The following is a 23,335-nucleotide window of genomic DNA, read 5'->3' as shown; positions in this document are numbered from 1 at the left end:
AAAAAAATCAGGTTGTTGGTTGTGTTTTCTTAATTGTTGAAAAATAAATAAATCAGTGGCTGTCTTGCAAGCTGCACAGAATGCAAAGCTGGGTCACTACTTCAGTCTAGACCTACATCTGTTTAGATAAAGAGAGAAAGTCTTGGTGCTTAATAAATGTACAGTCATGAAAAAATAATTCTCAGTCCTGTAAGAAGCTAAATATACTCTTACTGCTTCTGTAGGTATTAAGAGGATGAGCAGCAGCGAGGTTCTACTAATTAACTGCTCTTGATTAACTGATCAGCAGCAGGTGTGAGCACACCTATAAAAGCAGGTTTTGGCAGTTTGCTGGGGTGTAAACTCGATGTCAATATCTTCTCACGGGTAAATGTCCCAGCACCCTAAGATCAGACCATTCAATCCTTAAAAATTAAAATAAATTAATCAATTCTTAATGGCATGTTTGGTAAAAAACAAACACCTCAAACTGTCAAGCACGGTTGTGGAAGGGTGGTACTTTTGGCTTGTTTGCAGCTATAGGACCTGGGCAGCTTGCAGTCAATGAGCCAGCTTCTCTGTGTATCAAAGTATTCAAGAGTCACATATGAGGCAATCTAATAGCTACTGTAACTGGGTATTTCAATAGAACAGTGAGCATAGCAGCAAATAAGAATGGCTGTACAGTCAAGGCGTTGCTGTGGTCCAGACCGCGAGCTGCTTAAAATGCTGTGGTAAGAAAAAAACATATGTTGTGCATATGTTATATAAGTAGGTAATAATAATAATAATAATACTACATCATGTGAGCATCCAAATATTTAAAGAATGTTTAATCTTCGTCAGGTTTTTTTGTAGGAATAATCAAGCTTCACTTTTGGCAGCATCAATGTAAAAAGCTTCCTGCTCTGAAAATTGTCTCAGGTAAAGGCAGTGAATGTTAGAGGTACATGGAAGAGGAGTGGAGTTTTAAGTACATGAGGAGGCAAAAATGGTCAAAAAGCAAGAAAGAGGGTGAAATGGACAAGACAGAGAAAGAGGAGATTGACAGAAAGCTGACAAGTACAAAGAAGAGGACCTGAGCAGGTGGAAGCAGTGAAGAGAGAAGCTGCAAGATGAGGTCAGAGGAGGGTCGAGAGACAACAAGTTTAAATGGGACAGGAGAGAACGAGAGGATAATGAAAGCTATAAATAGCATTCTGCTCTACTGATGACCTGTGAGATTTGCTCAGCTGAAACAACACAGATGAGACACAACATAAGACACAAATGCCAGATAGGTACAGATCCATTGGCACTGGAGTTGCACAAAGACTGACAAATCTTGGTTTTAGCACTAATGTGTGTACACACAGAAAACCACAATTAGACTAATTAATGTAGGATTTTCTGCCTAATTTGCTGCATTAATAAACGGAGCTGACACACTAACCAGTGCTACTAACACTAAGTTATTGGCAGATGGTGGAAACAAAACATCTGCTGCACATGGCAAACACATGACTGACAACTTGATTTCTTTCTTCTTAATCAGTTTCCACACTCTTGTCTTGCATTAGCTTTTCTTTCTGTTGGTCTTGTTTTTTCTTAAAGGATTGAGGGATTTGCATTGCAGCACAGTTAATAAGCTCTGAGTGGAGGAAAAACATCAATAAATATTTGCTATGGTGATAATTTAGTCAAAGAACTACTAGCATTGGAAAGGTCTTCTGAAACCATTCATTACTCTGCGTTTAAGTGTGTGCCCTTAAATTGTAGGTAATTGCACTAATTATTCGAAAGACGACATTTAAGGTTCGGCATTTCTTATCAGTCCAGATTTTGGTCGTTTAAAGAGAAGTTTGCGTTCAGGGTTGTCTGACTAGGTGAGAGCTTGCTTTATTCAAACCAGAAATGTATCAAGAAGTCTTGTGCCTAAAACTTGGAGCCAGAAAGACTTGAAAGCCACTTTATTAGGTACAAGTTGATAGTTGTACCTAAAAGACGGTCCACTTTCAGTGGTGCTTTATCTTGCTGGAAATCAACAGATGTGTACACTGTATTAAAGGGATCGATGTGATCAGCAACACGTGTGCAGTTTTTGGTGAGCCTGTGTTATATCCTTAGTTTCTTGTTTGAGCAAACAGGAGTGGCACCTGGTGTGGGCTTCTGCTGCTGAAGGCCATCAGCTTTAAGGTTTAACGTTTGTTCGGAGATGGCCTACGGGCTTCCAATCAGCTTGAAGCAGTCTGGCCATTCTCCTCTGATTTCTGGCATCAAAAAGGCATTTCTACAGAACTGCTGCTCTCTAGATATTCCCTCGTTTTCTGACCATTCTCTGTAAATCATAGAGCGATTTGTTTAGAAAAATCCCAGTAAAGTCAGTCAGCAGCTGCTGCTCAGTGAAATTCAGAAGGCCATCACGACTGTGTCAACATGCCTAAATGCATTGAGTTGCTGCCATGTGATTGGCTGATTAGATATTTGCTTTAACGAGGAGTTGAACAGGTGTTCCTGGAAAAAGTGGCTGAGTGTATTGCCTTGCCAGTGCCCCTAAGAGGTACAGTTTATTGATTTAAGCCCCTGGATATCCCGTGCCCACACATGCAACATGTTTCGATATTCTTCCATGGACTTGAAGTGGGCCATGTAGTTTTCAAACCCTGTGTGTGTGCAGATTGTTCATCATTAAGTCCTATCAAAAATGTCAAATAGTTTATTTTCAAAAGCACTTTGCTTTTTTCTTTCCCCCCCTTCCCTGCCTTGGCTAAGCTTAATAGTTTATAGTGTTGTAAATAACTGTAATTGTGCGAAACAAAGGCAGTAACCTTCAGAGGTAAAAAATGAAGCCGCTGTGGAATAGCCATGTCCTTAAATATTCAGTGAGTCATTTCCCAGGCTCTCACATTAAAAATGCCAAGTGTAACAACAGAATTAAATGTTCCATGTATAGCTTTTAAGAGGTTTTGGTCTCCAGCTAGCTTCTCTCTGCATTCACAGCTTTATGGTGGGTCATTTTATGACTCTGGTGTTTTTAAATGGTTTATTATGTGCTTGTTATTGCCCTTATATTTGCATTATTAGGGGTGCAGATGCTTTGGCTTTGCACAAGTTGGTAATTTGAGTTACTGAACTGGGCACGTTGGCGGTGTTGGTGTCTTTTGGACTTGAAGTGCAGAGATGTGGTTAGTGTGTCAATAATTGAAACGATTCGTTTGCAGCATGTACATACCAGAAAGAAAAGATGGCAAACATGGGTCTGCTCATAAGAACACTGAAACAAAAACTGCTCAACATAAGACTGATGCACTAATATTAGAAACATTCCTACTGTGCAAAAGGCACCAAAAACCTTTGAGTTTACATAAACATATCTTTAATGTGTTATCTTTTTAAACAAACCAATTCTTAGATCCCGATCTGCTTTTTTCTCCTTTAGTCATGTCGCCGTATGAATGATAGAAACTAAGCAGAGCTATACTGGGATAGTCTTTAGGAAGCAATAATGTTAGAATAAGATGGCATGTATATAATAAGTCGTGCATTTCATATTTGAGGAGCAGATATTGCCGTGATGTAAACACGTACTGCTGTACTGCTATTGAGTGCCGTGCCAAGTCCAATATATTTGAAACTGGAAAGGGACGCCAAAGAACTGTGGCAATATCATACTAACATTTCATCTGCTTTCAACTCAACAAGGACGTCTGTATTATTGCATCATTCTGCATTATTTGTGAACACCAGATATGAGCAATACTTCTACATTGTATATCCATGTTTTTTTTTTTTTTATCCCGTTATTTCACTGCAGCCTCATCCACCTGTCCCCTGCTTGTATCAGCAAGACAGTAAACTGACACAGTCATTCTCATTTATTACGGATCCCCTCTTATCCGTCCTTGCAGCAGTTTGTCATATTTTGTTCATCCTGCAGAGAAAACCCCATATAGCTGAGGTAATTTGACATTTTGGGGAATTGGGGTCATTTGAATTGGCAGGAGTGCAGTAATTACTTGAATCTGGGCAGCTCTCCCTGTGAAACGTGTTTGAAAGTTTCAGCTGTCACACGCACAGCTTTCATTTCAGGTTTAGCTCAAAGCAGCCAGGGTAGGGTTACTCCCGATGACGGCTGGAAAGAGAACAGTGCCTGAAGAGGTGAAGTTCAGTGTATATTCGTCTTAATTGTAGAGGAAATGTACTTTTGAGACTAACATTGCATTTGCGTGCAAACGACAAGTGAAAACTGTATTAGGGCTTTACTGCGTCCATTCATCTTTGAGCTCTCCGTTTCACTTGACTGCACTTCCAACCTGAGGTGTGAGCACATTAGTTCTTGTTTTCATGCGAAATGCACTCTTATTAACAGACTTGTCAGGGAAATATTTTACCAAGTTCTGAAACTCTCTGCTGAACTCGCCGTTCATTCCCCCGCGCTCTTCCAACATTGTTTTTCACCACTTTAATATCTTCAGTTTAATTCATTCTGTATTCTCTGTTCAATTTAGCTTTCTCCAACCTGGCTGCAGCGGAGTCCTAGTTTAATTTTATACCTTAATCCTCCCTCTGCACGCTCATTCAAAACATTTATGTACGTCCGATGGTCACCATGCCAGTAAGCCTACAATCATGTAATTGGATCATCTCCCTTAAATTAGTCATTCTTACTCCACATCTTTATTCCTTATCTCTTCTATGTTTGATGTCTGTCACTTTTTGGGTTTTCTAGTTTTCCTCTTTCTGTCGTGTATGTGTGGATTACTGGATGTCCATTATCACCTGTAATCCTTGGCAGGCTTTGCGGGAGTTGATGCTTCATGTAATGGTGCTCATATCATTTCCACTTAAAAACGGCAACATAAGTCCACAGGTGTGGGTTTCTCTTCGTGTATGTAGCTGGATAATGTGGAGAGTTGACAGGAGAGCAGGGTCCAAGAAGTGGCCTGCGGCTGGCTAAAACACAGGCTGCTGCAGTGTCCTTTTGGACTATGCTTCACCCTCAACCATTTGAACTCTTGTCATCCAGTGTAGTTGAAATTTGGCACCAAAAGTACAAGTAGAGTCAGTGGCTTCGAACAAAACAATAACTCTCCCGTGAATCTCTAGAGGTCTCCAAATGTTGGCTTTATCTTGCCTGAACTATCTAGCAGTAAAAATGTTTGTTGACATGAGGTTTGGAGCAGATTTTTCCTCTGTTGCCAGCAGCTATTTAAGAATTTTGGTTCTCAACATTGGGCTGATGTGGAGCTGGGTATTTGTATTTTGATTTTTAAATGTATGAAAACAGTCCCACAAGGCATACTGTGCCCAAATAACAGAGGGAGGCGGGGCTCACAAAAATCCACCTGAACACGGTGCTCCTCAAAGCCCACTCACTCCTCTTTAAAGGAAAAAAAGTACAACCTGCACATGTACATTTCTTATCTTCACTTTCCATCCACACGGGGATACTGGATAAGTAGAGTGCCACTACTTCACCTGACTGCAAACAGGAGTGATCAAACGTTATGCAGATCCCTTATTTCTATACATGTTAGTGTCTCCAGTGAGAAGCTAAGCTGGTAGTAATAGGATGCTATCTGCAGCGAGGGTTAATATAATACGTATACTTTCATGTATCAAAGTTGCCTCCATCTCTCTCTTTAATCCTCCATCGCCTCTTCCTCCATACCATTCTGCCTCTTCTGTCGCTCCTCCCTCAGGCTGTTCCCTTCGTCTGTCTTTCCTCAACCAACTTGGCGCATTTATTTCTTGACCTCTGCCCATTTCTCCAGCCCTCCCTTCTCTTTGTCACACCATTGCCTCCTGTTCGCTCTTCCCGTCTCCCTGCACCATCCTTTCAGCCCTGTCAGTTCCTCCCTCCGTATCTACCGCTCTCTGTCAGAGCCGTGACTCCTTCTCTACCCCTCTCCTTGCTCTCCTCCCCCATATCCATCTCTTCTCTGTCATCCTCTCCTCTCATTCGTATTCACCTCAACATCCATTTTCATTCATCTCTCACAATCTCTGTCCTTAAGTTCACCTTTGCCTCATCCATTCTTTGTCCCTTTATGAACTTCTCCTTTTTTTTTTTTTGTCCTCAGTCTCTCAGTCTGCTCTCTTATCCTGCTGTCTCATCACTCTGTACCTGCCTGTCTTTCTGGCTCCATTCATTCATGTACTAGTGCAGGCAGCAGACAACATGAAAGATGGTTAAAGAATAGCTTTGAAGTAATGAAGTGACATTGCAAAGGCAGCTTCACACATGATATACTAAGATGCAGCAGTTAACCTGGTATAAATGGCTGAAATCAGGCCTACACAGATGTCTTAAGCATCTTTTATTAAGTGTCCACAGATCTCAAGTCCAATGGAAGAAAAAAAACTTCCTGACCCCGAAAGTCAAAATCTCCAGTCTCATTTTGACTTTCACCTGGACAGACGTGCCACCAGGAAGCACTGATGAGCTGACCTCATACATCGTAGTTATGTGTGAATTTAGAAGTTTGCCAATAAAGGAAGGCGCCTGACATGAAGAGCTGTGGAAGTTGTAATCAGAATCTTCAATTTGACACTGAACTTTATGAGGAGGTGCTGTGGAGAGGACATAATTGCTCTCACATGCGACCTTTGGAAGAATGTTTAAAAGTCACTGGTTAAAATTTGGGCACACTCTTGCTCCCATATTCATAAAGCAGGTCATATATTGGGTGATTATCTATACTGTTTCGTGGGTCAGTGGTTTAGTTAATGCTACATAACTCCATGACAAATATTATGTAGTTAGTCAAGAAACTGAAGAAGTAAGGCCAGGGTTATATCTGCGGACACTACAGATGAATTGTTCTTCTACTCGGGCAGGAGTTTGCTAGCAGGGAAGAATCACCTGAGACCCATTAGCACATAGACCTCACATTGCAGGATGCCTTAACCAATCCAGTGAGACCAGCCCCAGTTCTGTCTCAGTACAAATGAGTGTAAAGACGTTTGCATTAAATAAGCAGTTCTGTACTGTGAGTTTCTTTTCCTGCATTGTCCACTTCCGATAAATCTGTGCAGGTGCAAACACAGTAAGTCTGTAAAGACAAATAGCAATGACACATCTGCTGATATCGCCACAAACCTTAGATTTTTCTTCTTAAACATTCTTCCTATGTTTCCATATGTCCTCCCGCTTGCTCTCCCATAACAGATGCTCTTTTCACTTCTCCTCCACCTTCTCTCCACATTGCTCTGATAGTAGTTGTCTTTTTTGGTTTTCCACAGCTCTGGCGTCTTGACAGGGTGGTGTCTTTTTGACTGAGAAGGCATCCTCTAACTTTTCGCTGCTGCTTTTGCTTTGCTCTTTCTCTCAGCAGTGGTAATGAGCACGTACACAAGTGTCAGTGAGGAGGCGGAATACCACAATCTGTAATCGGAATGAACACACTCACTCACTCGCACCTCACTCTCATTCATAGATGCACACACAAATACGCCCCCGTAATGAAAGATTTTCAAGTCCAAAGGCATCAACGAAGACGTGCGCACACTCAGAAATACACAGGGAACATTGTGCAAATACCTATTCATCTGTGTTCCTGCTTTCCCGAATTCTTCAACAATGGAGGCAGTTCTGTCTGGGGTGTCTGCGTATGCGACAGACAAAATGTGAGATAAATGTAAGATACATTTTGCCTGGGAGGTATACCCTGTGTGTGAGAGACGCTCGTCTGTCTGAAAGGCACAAGTGTGTTTGTGAAAGACTGCGAGACCGCCTCTGCATTCAGCTCCAGCTCTGTCTTTGAACTTCTCCTCTCTCAAGGTTCAATTTGTCTGTAATTTAGCTGTAAATGATCTTTCCTTTGTACGTTCAGTGTGTGTTTCTGAGTGACTGTGTGCACCAAGTCAGGGTGTATGTGTGTGAGTGTCCACATGCTGTCAAGGGACCCTGCACATTCGGTTGATTGGTGGACAGGAGTCCTTTAGATCCTAAAGTGATATAATTATACCCCCAGGCTCATGCTGGGCTCTGAGTATTCTAAAGAGACAGTGAGCGATTGTGTGGCTGTTGTGGAAAAAGGGGTTTTTAAATTAAATTTTAAATCTTCATACGTCTTCATATAGGCCTCGCAAAGAGTGCACACGAGTTCCTGAACTAGTACATATGTAGTGATGGAAATCGAGAACCAGTTGTAGAAAAGCGGTTCTCAGTCAAATTTCTTGGACTTGTTAGTCTGCCCATCGATCCCGCTTATCGGTTCTTGGACTCTCGCTACAATCAGCTTTCAGTTTGCATGTCAGGGGAAAACGGCGACGTCGTCTACAGCGCGGATATGGACGTTTGTTTTTATTGCACAAAAGGCTGGATGTTTGCAAATGCAAGTCTGCCACTGCTTCTCTTTGTTGTGGAGTACCGCAGGGTTCTGTGTTGGGCCTCATTACGGTTTGCCTTGTACATGTTACCCCTGGGTTCCATCTTTGACAAGTATAGAATGTCCTGTCACTTTTATGCTGATGACATTCAAATCTATTTCAAATTGTCTGATGACCTGCCAGCTCCTTTGAATCACCTGTCTGACTGCTTGAAAGAGGTCAGAGTGGCTGTCGGACAACTCTCTCATTTTAAATGAGAAGAAAACTGAGATCATGTTATTTGATAGTCATACTCCATATGATCAGCTAGCTGCTGGATTTGGTCCTTTTGCTAGCTTTATTACAGACAGTGTAAGTAATCTAGATGTACTCCCAGATAGTTGATTTAAGCTGGAAAAACGGGTTTCCTCTGTGGTTGGTTCTGGCTTTTTTCAATCACACCAAATTTCTAAGGTCAAACGGTTAATACTGCGCAAAGACCTTGAAAAAATTATCCATGCCTTCCTGACCCCCAGACTTTATTATTGTAACTCTCTACACTGGACTCCAACTCATTCACCTCCAACAATTTCAACTTGTCCAGAATGCTGCGGCTCTCCTCCTAACTAGGGCTGAACGATATATCGCATTTGCGATAATATCGCGACATGATCAAGTGCAATTTTCTAACCGCAAAGGCTGCGATTATACTCTGGACATGTCCAAATTCATGGGCTGCATCCTCCTGAGGCCGCATTTGTAGACCGATTACGTCACAGCGACGCGCCGAAGGCTGTCCAAATTACTACCATATCCCAGAATTCATAGCGCGGCCCAGCCAAACTCCAGTTTCCAACAATGGCGGCCGCTACTAAGTTTTAAAATTACTCATACTAATCTTTCTGGGTCACAAAATAAACTTTTAACATATTTTCAGGCGAGAAAGTAGTTGTGTAAACATCAAATATCTGCTCGGTTTATCAAGATATCCCATATTTGCAAAAGTGCTTCGACGTTTTCAGAGGCGTCTGCTACCCACCAGCTCGACAGCTAGCCGGGAGCTCGAGGGTTACTGATGCGGCCGAGAACGGCACAACTCCCGGCACATCATTTTCAGATCACCGCGGAGTTTCGCTGCTCGGGTTAAACGAAAAACTGAGTGTGGTAAAGCCACTGATTTTGTTTATGTATATTTCTGCAATCTGCACATTGTACTGACTTTCATTTTAATGTTTACACCAGGGTTCCTTGTCAGCACTTTATGCTCAGATGTTTGTAAGCTAAAAATAAGCTATTGTGTATGTTCAAATATACTGTTGTGATTGAAGAAGTTAAATAAAAATGTCAGTCATCAATTCATGCATCACCTCATGTCATCATAACAGAGGTCTGTCTTCCAGGAAAGAACAGTTTAAAATTAATGTAATATAGTATTGGCCATACTATATGATGTATTGCTTGTCTTTGTTTAATAATACAGAAGACAAAGACCTTAAAAAATAATCGCATATCACATCGCAATCGCAATATTGGGGCAAAAAATCGCAATTAGATTATTTTCCATAATCGTTCAGCCCTACTCCCTATCTCTAATCACTAAGGATTTTGTTCTTCGTTTTACTGTTTTTAAATATTTTATTGCTCAGTGTAATCATTTGTCATTTGCTTTGTGAAACACTTTGTGTAACCTGGTTTTAAACGTGCTATATAAATACATTTGTATTGTACTGTATGCTAAGCTAGCCGTTAACCCAGAGTGAAAGCAGCCAGGGGCCCGTTCTTCGTACGTCGCTCACTACATCCAAGACCAAACCATCGCGCTAACCGTGAGCTCGCTAATCCGGTTCCCCGAACATACCTGTTGTTGACGATTAGTACAGCTGGACGCAGTAATGTGACATCACTGGGTGTCGTAAAAGGGGCTACGCATCGATAGTAGAAACATTGATCGGCAACCCGCTGATTGGTCGGCGAAAATGTCGAAGGGGCACGCTCGGCTCGGTATTTTTCGGCAGCAGAGCAAGAACTCTTGATTGAGGGATTTCAGGAGTTTCAGAGTTTAACTAGAAAGTGCATTTTCTGAAGAAACTGCAGTGTGAATGCTTGAATCTGAATGTATGCACTGAAATGAATTAATTGCTGAATTTTGATTTAAAAATATTGAATGAGATTAAAAAAAAACAAAAAAAAAAACGAATTTAACCTGAAAACAAAGGTGCTGAACTGCTAAAAGCTGAAGGTTACACAGAAGAAGGAGTTGGAAAAAAACTGAAAATGTTTTAAATGTAAATTAGAAAACCCTAAGAAATGAGAAAAGAACATTTAGAGTCAGAAAACATCTGAATGAATATTAAAAGGTCATATTCTTTGAATCACTGAATGACTCAAATGTGATCCCTCCACTTTGATCCACACAGTTTAAAAAGTTTAAATGCCTGAGCTTTGAAAGATACGGTGTTGGAAAGAGAACAATAATGGCGACAATTTGAGGGTAAAATGATGGCTGTAACACTGTGGACACAGCAGCAGTTGAAAGAGAAGTGTTTAAGATGAATCTTGGCACAGTGGCAGGCAGAGCTCGTTAAGCAGGCAGGTGTGAGCCTGGTTGCTATAGTGACTGCACCCAATGGCTCCATACACACGCACACAGACATGCACCTCACTTTTGCTGCTTAAAATGAACAGAAAAGTCAGGCCGAAACAAATCGTTCCCAAATGAAAAGTAAAAGTTGTATTGACAAAATTCTTTCACTGTGAGCGACAGCAATGTCTAGTCTACCAAATTCTCAGTTTTCATGTCTGTGGAGTTTATTATATGGACGTGGTGACAGTGGAAAGACACCATGCTCTTCTGATTTTCAAACGAACCTTCTGAGCCATTTTAACATTAGAGTCTATGGAAGAGTTGGAGGGAGGAGGCTGTGCATTGGTGACATTTATGAAAGAACCATAACACCTAGTACAATAGTAAACACATTGGATGAAAGAGGACAGCGATGGCTACGTTTTGAGGGTAAAATCATACCTGTAGAGCAAACGCTGCGGACACAGCAGCAGTTTTAAAAAAGATTTTAAGATTAATTTTTTTGCTCCTCTCACTCTAGCAGTTGAGCTGTCTCACTCTAGCCCCAACATTCCGTCCCATACACACCCATTATAAACTCTGAAACGGGTGAAAAAACATCATGAAACTTAAACTGGAACTGAAGAAAAAGTATAATAGATATTGAAAAGATAAATGCAAGTTGAATAGTTGAATGTCTTGTCTTCGTTTTAAAGTTTGAATGGTGGCTCTATGTCAATGTATGTGGAAGTAGTAAGAGTTTAAAAATGAGTAAGTTGAATGAGGATTTGAAGGGTCTCCCCATTGAAATACATTATAAATTTTTGTTGAATAAAGTTGAATAAAATTAAAAATATAAATGTTAAAAATATGAAAAATGGAAGCAGTGTTGTCCAAAAGAATAGGAATCTAACGGTGTTGGAATGGTTTTTCTAAGTTGAACGGTTTTGAAGGAGTAGGATTACAAAAAACGTACGGAATACAGAATAAAATATAATAATAATAATAATAATAATAATAAAGATTAGAAGAACAATACTGTGAATGCTTTTCAAGCATTCACACTAATTAAAACGCAAGGGAACACTGCAAAGGCTGCAAAAGCAAGGAGAGAGGGCTGGCAGAAAGTTGCTGACAAATCAAACTCGTAAGTAATTCAATAATAACAATAATAATGGAGTGGGTTTATATAGCGCTTTTCAAGGCACCCAAAGCGCATGACAATACCACTATTCAGTCACTTTATTATTTATTCATAGATTTATTATATTACACTATATTATCCAATATTATATTACATTATATTATATTGTTATATTATATCCCCTTTCACATTAGAGCCACAACAGGACCCACTAGAACATGGGAACAAGTAAAAGTGAAATATAAGAATATTCTACAGAATGGTAATATTTATCACTTATATTGCTTTTCGTCTCTTGGAAAGAGACCCTGAAATAATCTATTTGTTTGTTCATAAAAGCAACCAAGAAAAGGGCAGAGCAAAAAAAAGACAGGTGGTGGTCCTGCACCCCTCGTCAACAAGTTGGTTAAGTATATAATACCCTCACGGGAAAATCGATATCTCTCTATGAGCACACTGTCACTCTGAGCTAAAGGATCCTATCTGTCCCGCAATATACGCTGGATTCTGAGGACTCTCCTTATCAATCTTGCACCTTCCGCAATGGGTGGCTCGCGTAAACGGACAGGACATGGCTGCGACAGACTTCCCAAATCCACCTTCGCTTTTATAGCCGTGGTCTCTCATCTTGATTACACGAAGTAATTTACAATTACTACTCTGAAATATGAATTACATCTGTAATAATCACATACATGTAATAGAATGTTAATAGTACATTTCCCTTTTTTAGGAAATGACCTGTATGTATCTGTGTGACATCAATAAAAGGATCAAGTGCTGCATTATCTTTAGTTACATTGATGTTATTTATTTATGGTGAAACAGTGGTGGAATATCGCTGTTGCTTTCGTATAAATGAAGCGGACATACCTGCGTGGCCGCGATCTAATCCTGTTTACATAAAGTGAACCTGCTCCCGAGCAGGTTTACGCTTACGGCTCTGTTGCTATGACAGCAAGTCCCGGATGAGCTTCGGGGAACCGAACGATCCAAGATCACGCGAAATCATCAACAATCTAATCCAGCTAACTTACTTAGCGAGGTACGAAGAACAGGCCCCAGATCCTGAACTTCAACAGGTAACAAGCAGATAAGCATTTAGTCTGCAGCCTCCCCTTTTTGTGCTTGTTTTTATCTTTGCTTTGTGTGGTCAGCTTTGTATTCTAAGTGAAAGAGCTTAGATGTGCATCCTCATTAGCAGTTTCTGTTGGTGTTTGGGGTTGTAGCCTCAGGTTTATGTTAAATGGGGATTATGAGACTGTTTCAGCTATTTTTACAGAGTAACAGAAAAGTAATGTAACGAGTAGTATAACAAATTACTTTCTCCTGGGAATAATTAAGAAACGTACTACATTACTTTAACGAAAAGTGTTCGGTGTAATATATGTAGTAATGACTTTTGAGTGGAGACTCCAAAACTTACCACAACAAAGACGGGAAATGCTTCAACAGACATTTGAATCGATCGTGAATCACTAAATCATCAATTTCCATTCCTACACATGTGTCAAGTCGATATTCAGTTCAGAATAAGAAAGAAATAAGGAAATCGCAATAAGAAATTCTAACAGTTCATTTAGAGTTAGCAGAATATTTCCAGTGTGGAAATTGTCCTAACAAATGAAGCTGCTCCACCTTCCAACCATAAATGTTTCTCAGTCAGTGCCTACATCCTCTGTTTGAGTCACCCCATCAAGCTCCATCAATTCAAATCCCTGAAAACAATCACAGGTACACCTCATGTGAACCATATCTCACCTTCAACACTAAAGACGAACAGTCTGATATATGGTACAGAAAGCTCTGGCTTCAGCGTCATATCTGGAAAAACTGCTTTTAGTTATTGTTGCTAGCTTATAAATGACAAATGCAAAATGACTCAGCATTTATTGCTTTGGTAATACCATTAATTATTTTTAATTAACAAACCTCACAAACATGTGAGAGTGGTGGTGTTTGAATGCTAATTTGTTGTAGCACAGGATAAAAGTTGTGGTCAGTAAGGCAAAGTTGCAACAGTTGACTATATGCAGTAATTGTTTAAAGTACAGTTTGAGACTCTATCCTGTCAAAATTCACATACAAAACAAGTATAAATGTCATATAAAGGAAAGTATCTGCTTCATGACAGCCTCTGCAGCTGCTGCGTTTTTTAGATTCTATAAATGGAATGCAAAAAATCTAATATGTGCTCATGTGTATTAAGTTTCAAATGAGTGACATGGCCAGATCTACAAACATGCAGTCCATGCAATATCTGCAGCAGACTTGGACTAAAGAGGGTTTTTTTTCTTGAGTAATAACAGAACTTTGGGAGGAAGCCATTATATTTTGTGCAGCATCTTCATTTCATCGTTGTCTTGCCAGTTGTTTTCCATTCTTGGCAGGAAAAAATGAAGCTTTCCAGGCAGCTTTTAACCCACAAGAAAAGACAGTTAAACCTGTTGTATTGCAAGATGGAAATAAACAACCTGTTGCCACCAACAGTCGGTGTTATGTTGAAAATAAATTTTGCATGGTTACTTAACAAAATCCATCAAATTCATCACTGACATAGCCAATCGACAATTTTTAAACAGTAGCTTGCATGTGAGCTGTACTGACTGTGCGATGTGCTTTTGTGTCACAGTGAAACTGATAAACACGTTCTTGCATTGCTGTGTTCGATGTTAAGTCTAACATTTCAGTTGTTTGGAGTTCTTGCACTGATTAATCTGTGCGGTGATAGAATAGGGTAGGGGTGGGGAATCGTCCAAATGGCCCAGGGGAAGAAGCTGTTAAGTCTGGAGGCGTGGGACCTGAATGACCTGAGTGCTCTGACCAGAGGGTAGCGGATCAAACCAGGTGGTGGTCGGGGTACAAGGGGTCACCTGTGATGGCCCTTGTTTTACTGAGAAGGGAGGATGTGGTGATGGCCTTCAGGAGTGGCAGAGGGCAGCCAATTAGTTTATTGTTACTCTCTGCACAGCCTTCCTGTTCTCAGTTCTGGCCCCTGCATACCAAACACCCAGGAAGTGGGAGAGCACGCTCTCCACTGAGGAGCGGTAGAAGGCCAGAAGCAGCATCTGGTCCAGGTTGTTCTTCCTGAGGACACGCAAATGCAGCTGCTGCTGAGCCTTCTTTACCAAGGTGATGGTGCTGTGGGTCCAGGTGAGACCAGCTGAGATATGAGTGGCCAGAAAAGGTGGAGACAGGTTTCACCCATTCTCCCTTTATAGGGGAGTGGTCCTGTCTGTGTCTCCTGAAGTCCATTATTAAATTTAAGTATGTTCAGCTTCAGCAACGGTGGGAGCCCAACCATGTTTGTGTCATGGGTTGGTGTGCATACATGTGTATAGGACATATAGTAGGGGGCTGAGAACGCAGCCCTGTGGGGATCTGGTGCTGAGTGACAGTGGGGGGGGGAGAGGTGAGGCTAGTTGGTGAGGGTAATCTCTTAAAGCTGGTGGTGGTATTTTTTTTATTTTTAAATCCATAATCGTGAGGATTGGCCGTACTAAATGAGTCTTGTATAGTTACATGTGTTGTGATGTGGAGTAACCAGTATCTGCTGTACGATGTTAAGTGTTAATGAGGAAATCAGAACCTGATGTTATCTAATACTTCATGTTTGAGGACTACGGTTTATGACAGTTGAGAAAAAACGAGTACGACTACATAAATGGCCCGCTGTGCCGTTTTGCTCTTTGAAATGGTGAGAGAGACAATAAGAGGCAGTGTTTGAGAGAAATGCCTTCATTACATTTAGCTCTTAATGCAGCAACAGGATGAGCAGATGAAGAAGCTGCCATGGAATATGGCCTTTTTAGAAGTGCTGCAACAAGATTATGATTGTCTATCGAGCAAAAACAAAAGTGTTCTCATGCTTTTATTGCTTCTATTTTGTCAAATTTCCAGACAAAGTTGCAGGAAATTGGATCCTGTGTGTCAGACAAACTGAGTTAACATTATTTTGGGCTTTATTGCTTTTGGTTATGTGTGTGTTCATGTGTACTTGAGAGAAAGTACAGCACCCTTCTTCTAGCCTCTAAATACGTGGATATGCGTGCATGCATTAATATAGCGGCGCTTGAGAGAAAATGTGTGTGCTGCACCTGGTTATTTGTCTGTCTAGGCTTGCTAATTAGTCTGAAATGACCACTCTCAATCATCATCAGGCTGAGAAAGCGTTAGTAGGGAGTAAGAAAGACAGAAAGTAACAAAGCCTCACATCATTTGACAAGAGTCTGACAAACGAGGGGTGGAACTGGAAAAGGGAAAAGGACGCGAGGTGAATTAAAAGACGAATTGAGTGACCCAGAGCCTCTGTAAGAATAAAGCGCATCAGCCTGCTGGACCAGAGTTCAAAGTCTGCGTCGGTTAGATATGTCTGAGTCTAGAGAATTCCTGCATGAATATGTTTTACTGTAACGCTCTTTGCCATGATGCATAATAACGCCTTTTATCTACCCTTCATTTTCTCGTCAAGCCTCTTTTTCCCTCTTTTTGCTTGTCTTTCATTCTCTCTCTTTTTTTTTTTAATCGTCTATCTTCCTTTTGTTCTGTCCTTCTTTTTAATTTCCTCCTCATTGAATATTCAGTTCAGCAGCCAGCATCTCCAGCTCTCTGCTCTTGGCTTTGATTTCCTTTCTCAACGTGGGAGTTGAAGAAGTTGCTGCCACATCAGCAATTATCCCCCTCCCTCTTCAGTTCTCTCAACTCTTTGCCTTTCTCGTGTTTCTTGGCACATTAACTATATTAAGATATTAGAGGAAAGGTCAATTCAAAGTCACTGTGCATTTATTTTTAATTAAGATCTCATAAACTACATACAGCCATGCAGTTGACCGCACTGAATTCATTTCCCTCGCTCCATCTGCTGATCAAATTACCTTGATTTTAAAAAAAAATAAAAAAAAAAATAATTTTTTTAATTGTTCCAGTCATTGCTTCCTCTTGCACTTCCTAACTGAACCACTTTCTTTTGCTTTCTGCTCCTGTTCATGCCCTTCCTCTTTGTTTACGCTTGCCTGTCTCTGTGGTCCTCGGCACCACAAACACACGCCGCAGTAAACAATCCACCTCTTCTCCTCTGGCCACGCAGGGTTTGTTGCGTGCGTGTCCGTAAAATAACCACTGGCAGGCAAATACTACTAAGCAGTGCAGAGGACATGCTTTCCCTTGTAATATGGCAGATAATGATTGTAGTAATTGTCAGGGTGTGCATGTGTTCTGATAAAACGTGTGTATGTTTATAGTACAGTATGCTTTGATGTTGGTGTAAAGAATGTGTCTAAGCGGCACATTTTCCAACTGAATCTAGCCATTTTGTGCTGTGTGTGTGATGAAGTGTACTCGTGAGTGTGTGTGTGTGTGCATGCACTCTGAGGAGTTTGGTTTGGTTTTGTGAGCACGTCATAAAATAATTTTAAGGTGATTATAATTGTGCAGCGAAGCATACAGTGAGTGATTGAGAAGTAAGCATATGAATAAGAATGAGGGATGTAGCTGTGTGTGTGAACGCCAGGGGAGAATCTCATTCATGTGAGTGGGAGAGTGAGTGGAGGCTATTTATGATAACAGGAAGTAAGCTTATCATGATAATCATGACAGCTGCCATTTTTATTTCAGTTTTTATGTACACTAAGGACTGAGGTCTCTGAATAATTTTCTATATTTAGTCAAGTCATCCTGTCTAATAAAAATATATGGATGAGAACATGAAAGCGTTTGGTTATTAATTATGAATGGAGCTGTTGGTAGTAGCCATTAGCATCGAGGCTGTAAGGAGGTGCAAGACAAAAAGGCTTGAGCTTAAAATGTGCCTTACAGGCAGAGTCGCTTCATCACTTACTCAGGCATGTTTGTTTTCATCCCTGTTGTGTTCTTCATATTTTTGTTGTTCATCCGATGTTTACGAATCTGGTAGATCCACTACATTACTGTGCCATTAAACGAATTTATGTCAAAATACTTAACAGACGTGCCAAATGTGGTGGGGGTTTTTTTTTTCTGCTACGCATCAATTTGCATATGTACTTTGTGCGCTGATGCTTTTATGCTGTGTCACACGTTGCAGTTGTTTTTGTTGCTACAGGGTTTAGAAGAGAGGTCAGCTCGGGGAACACGTCCTATTACAGATGCATTTTCTAAGACTGCATCAGCAGTGAAAAGTTGAGTCATTTTTGTGTAAGATTAACTGTTATAGCACGACGTGTAGGAGTGAAGGGGCACAGCACCTCCACGCTTTTATGACCCATTGGTCCAGTGGACTGGATGCCACATGTGTGATAAGAATGTGTAGCCGGGTTTAGTGTGAAATCACTTAAAATGTGTTTGCCTCTCGCTCATTTTCTGTGAAGAACATATCAAATACAAAGGATTTTGCTCATCAACTTACCTTTATGCGTTTGCTTCCATCCTCCCCACAACTCAGACACATAAGCAGATTGTGGGCATATTTCATATTTAGTTGGATCCTAAAAAGAATCTGCTGCTTATATTCTCACTATTAAACTTTACCCGCATATACTAAATGGATATGGATGTAGACTACAATATTAGCAGTTATATGCTATCGGTTTGTATCTTAAAGTAATGCCTGCTTTTGTGTCCTTGTGGTGTTTGTCATGGTTTCTGTCTTTAGATTTTCTTGTTCACATTTAAGAGACAAATTAGAAGTTGCGCTACACTTCCTGCACTATATCACTGTCCTCTACATGTATGAGGACTGCACAGCCATATGAGCGCCACCATTTAAACCCAAGGCTGGAATTATTAGAACTGTATTTGCATGAATTACCATAGCTTAAATGATAAATTAAACTGTAATTTCCATACATTTTGTCCAGTAATCCCCTTTGGATTCATCCAAAGCCTTTCCCCGGGGCTCAGGGCTTCTGAACAAAGTCTTCTAAAACACGTGATGAAGACCAGAGGAGTGCGCATCAGAGGGAGGCATTTAGTGGTTAGGCCTTGGGACAGACATGCGTCTGGGGGATGGGAGCGGGTGGGGACCTGGGGGCCATACGTCAGTCTTCCCCCTAAGCTGGAGATGCAAGTGACTGCTTTTTCTTTCTCCTTGGCTTTAAATGTTGTCTGCCACCAAAGAGGAGCAGCAAAAGCGGCTTGGCTCTCGCTGAAGACTTACTAATGAAGATGTCAGTTTCATTTCTGACTTCACTGCGCAGTCATGAACCACAAGGGATTTGTCAAGCACTGATTCACTTTGTGTGACATACTGTACATTCGACCCGCTGATGCTTGTGTGAAAAGGTGCTGGAGCGTTGTCTGTTTGAACCAGCCAATCGCAGGTCATGTTTGTCAATATTGTTAGGTTGTCACACCCACACACCGACTAGCAAAATAGATGCCAAGCTCTGCTGCTTGCATTCAAATGATTCACCAGCTTGTTAGGCAGAGATCTGTGAGTGGAATATAATGGGCTGAAATGACAGATGAAATCCCTTTCAGCTACACGTAAAGGAAGCTTTGCTGCCTCGCTGTGCTGTCTGGCATACAGCAGGCCTAGCTACTGAGCAGATCATATATTTAATCAGCTTCCACATAAATTGTCTCAAATGCCTCTGCTTGTGTCAAGAAAGATATTTCTTACACGCGAACACAAGAAACATAAATGTCCATACATTAAAAGGAAATTGAGTGTGCTCTGAGCAGTGGGTTTAATTAGAAATATTTCCCTTTTCGCTTCGGTATAGAGAGGAATCCCCTGAGACTTTGTGCGACTGGATTTCATCCTTGATTTGTCTAAAGAAAATTCCACCAGTAAGGTTACCAAATTTCACAAAAATGTCACAGGTCCCTGAATGCATCGATGTATGCGTCTGAGAACCATGTGTGCTTTCTTATTTTTCTGCAGAACTAAAATAATTAGCTGTGGCACTGACGGTAATAACACGAGCTGTATATTAAAAGGATAAGACCAGTGATGCTCCTTTATTCTAAAGACGGACCAAAGGACGTCATTGACAGATCCATCCGATCAGCTTTACCTGTGACATCACTGTTTGCTATAGACATCAATTTGTCAACAAGTAAAATCACATCAGAGAGGAAAATGTTGCGCTGACGTGCTCCTTTGTGATGAGTGTGGACAGTGTAGCTTTGAGTAGCTGCTGTATGCAGCGGCCTGCTTCAATAAACGCTCAGTAGATAATCAAATGCATTTTAATCTGCAGCTCAATAAGAAGAAAGTCTCACGTCTTCATGAGTAAACTCTGGGTTGAGCTTGACTTTTCTTAGTTTTTAGTTAAACCGACCTTTGTTTCTTGTGCTTTCTAAAATTCTCCTTCTAGTCACCATCCTTTTCTTTCCTCATCCTTTTTTGTGACCCTATTGCCTCCGTTTGCTTCTCTGAATGTGCTGCTCACCATTAACTCATCTGCACATAATTCATTTTGTTCTTTCTCTGCCCCGCTCTCCTCATTCTTCTCTTTCACGCTGTATTTATTGCATATCGTTTTTCTAGCCTTTGTACTCTCTCCTTATTGTTGTTGCCTCCATTTTATTCTGCCAAAGCTCATATTTTATACTTATCACGTTATCTGGCTGGTCTGACTCATGGCCCCGTGTCTCGGTGTATATCTATCTCTTTGTCTGTTTGTACGGTTTCATAACTCTGTTTACATGCGCCGTTTGCTCGCTTCCTCTTGGATATCTTTGAGTGTGACACACATGATGGATTTTTAACTACATGTGTATTTAGTATGTTGACTTGCATAGCTGTGGCTGTGATTGCGTGGGTGTTTGAGGGAGGTGGGTTATTTATCTGCGTCTTTCCTCCCTGTCTCGATTTGTGACTTCAACTGTGCAATTTTCCGAGTGAGGGAACTTGGATTGCCTTTTATCAGCCCTGTATGGACTTCTGCATTTTTGTGGTGTTTTTCGTGTGTCTGCTGGTGTGGTTGTGTTGTTTTCCATGTACATCTTTGGAGACTTTAAGAGAAATTTGATTTAAATTTAAGTTCAACCCCTTGAAATGCACTATTCCAGTTTCTTTCTTTTCTTTTTTTTTTCTTCCTAGGCAGGTAGATATATAATTATATTTTCACCATAATTCTGCAGGGTAGCAGGATACAATTAGGTTGCTGAGCAACTCAAAAGGTGTTAATTGTATAATTTTCATCTATCTAGAAGAAGCTGATTATAGGTGATCCAATATCAAAATATGTTTCTAAATTCCATTAATTAAAACCCCCCAAAAGTGCTTGAAAGTCAGGTTTCATCCATGTCATATTGACTGACTGACTAATTGTACTTGGAAAAATAAGAGTAGAAGACTAGGCTTAACTTTCAAAGGTCTCAAAACACATGTTGCATGATTGCCTTTTGCTTTGAGACGAGGTACCTGGAATACAGATAAGAGTGAAGCACACATGTTCGAGTGTTGCGTAGGTGTATGAGGGATTTTTCAGGGTTCATGGGGGCTTGTGGGACTTTAGAGGGTTTTTTTTGCTGTTTTACCTTCAGGCTCAGTTTTGGGCCCAGTTCAAAGGGAATTTTGCAACTGGCAGAAGCCTACTTGATGATTTCATTGCAGCTTGTGCACTCATTGTAGACCTTGTTGATGGTGATATTTACTTAATATCACCTTATTTAATGTTTAAGGGTTATTTTAGGATGCAGATTTGCAAATTGAGAGCTTAAAATAAAATTTAGGTCTGCGGGTAGGTTTCATTTCAAACCAGCAGTGTTGAGTTAATATTAAGCTGTGGACACAGACATCAGGTCAATATCCAAGTCTAATCACCTCCACAGTGTCTCAGAGCAGATCAATTTTACACATGAGTCTAGATCTTATGCTCAGAGCTCTTACTCCTGTTAGATCCCGTGAAAGCCTTGAAATGTAGCGCAGTGCAAATATAAAGTTGAGATACAAGTCAAGTGTAAATGAGGACTTGCATGAGTCCATGAGTCTGCTGCTTCCATGCTGTCTCAGTTTTAATGATCAGTGATTTCAGATCAGTCTTTGGATAGCTCATGGGTCAAGCAGTAAGATCATGTTGAGTTCATCTTAAGTTAATAAAGCATGTTGTAAGGACAAAGCTGCCATCCCAGCCGTGTTTGTTAGAGATGTTGGATTTCTTGTAGTTAAAAGGGAAACGAAGCAATGTCTGTCTGTTTGCCTTCAAGGCAAAACATCTGCTTGGGCCTGCATAACATTTCATGCATACAATTCAGCAATATAAGCTGTGCAGGCTGACTGTAGTTGGGGGTTGACCTGACTGTTCAGTTTCTCAACTGCAGATACATTAACAACAATTCATTTCATAAAGTGTTAGCTCTTTTCAAAACCTCTGCCAGAAGGTGCTGTTTTTAAACTATTTGAATCCACTTTTATTGCTTGCTTTTCCTTTTCATAAAAATGATCCATTTTTCTTTTTCATTGCCGTTTACACAACTCCCTCTTTGACTGAATTACTTCTTGCTTTGTGTAATTAAAAATAAATATATAAATGTCCTGCGGCTTGCCTGGTACAATAATCATATGGACTTTATAAAAAACGACACAAAGCTTGATGACTAAAAGTGAAAATCTCAATCTTGCCTATAACCAGCCACGACATTACGCTGTGTGTCCAACTGTGTGACTGTCGGGGTTGCAGACTAATAAATGAGATGTGGGTGACATTGTTTTCTCAGAGGAATGGGGGAAATAAAAAAACAAAAACAAATTGCTAACAGTATTTGTGATTTATACTTGGGGAGCCTGTTCAAATATAGTCTCTGTGGAAATACTCGTGACAAACTTGACACTCCATTATCGAGACTGACAGTAATCATTACACTCAGTATATCTAACATCGCCAGTTTCCTATTTGCATTATGATGCATGTTTATTTTGTTCTACCTGCACAGGATGGACAGTCTGTTTGCATGACTGAGTTTTGGTGAAAGTAGCCGATGTCTTATTGTTACACCTGTGATGACGCTATTGTGCTGCTCTGGTGATTGAATGGAAGAAGCTAGTGTCATAGGTAGATGGTTGAAGACCATATTGTAGACTGTCTGAAAAATGCTTTTTAAAAATGTTTTGTTGGCACTTTTGTGTATTTGTTTCTCCCTGTGCCTGTCCTGTGTTTGCAGTTTCTCCCTTTGTCCCTTCTGTTTCTCCCTCCCCCCCCTCCTCTCTCTCCTTTTGGCTTTTCTCCTCTTGCTCCTCGCTGCCTTCTGGACACTAGTTAGTTTGCATTCCCCTCCTCACACTTCCATCTGCTTCATAACAAGGAAAGCAGGAATTAATTAATAGGCTCATAGTGAGACTTGAGAAGGGGGGGAGGGGGTGGTGGTGTATCTAATCAGTCTGGGTGTATTTTATGTGCGGGTGTATGCCATAGCAGCATGTTTGTCCATAT

The 23,335-nt window shown here is 40.7% G+C and overlaps 1 protein-coding gene across 4 annotated transcripts in view; it reads left to right on the top strand.

The window, feature by feature from the left end:
• pcxb (pyruvate carboxylase b) overlaps positions 1-23,335 on the top strand; it is a 326,810-nt gene that overhangs the window by 67,377 nt on the left and 236,098 nt on the right. The window lies entirely within an intron of this gene.

This window comes from Mchenga conophoros, linkage group LG3, assembly GCF_057382185.1.
Source record: "Mchenga conophoros isolate Kocher_MC1m ecotype Shallow Benthic linkage group LG3, M_conophoros_male_GT1.1, whole genome shotgun sequence".
NCBI classification, from domain to species: domain Eukaryota; kingdom Metazoa; phylum Chordata; class Actinopteri; order Cichliformes; family Cichlidae; genus Mchenga; species Mchenga conophoros.
The sequence above is the reverse complement of the archived record's forward strand: the minus strand, read 5'-3'. Positions and strand labels throughout refer to the sequence as shown.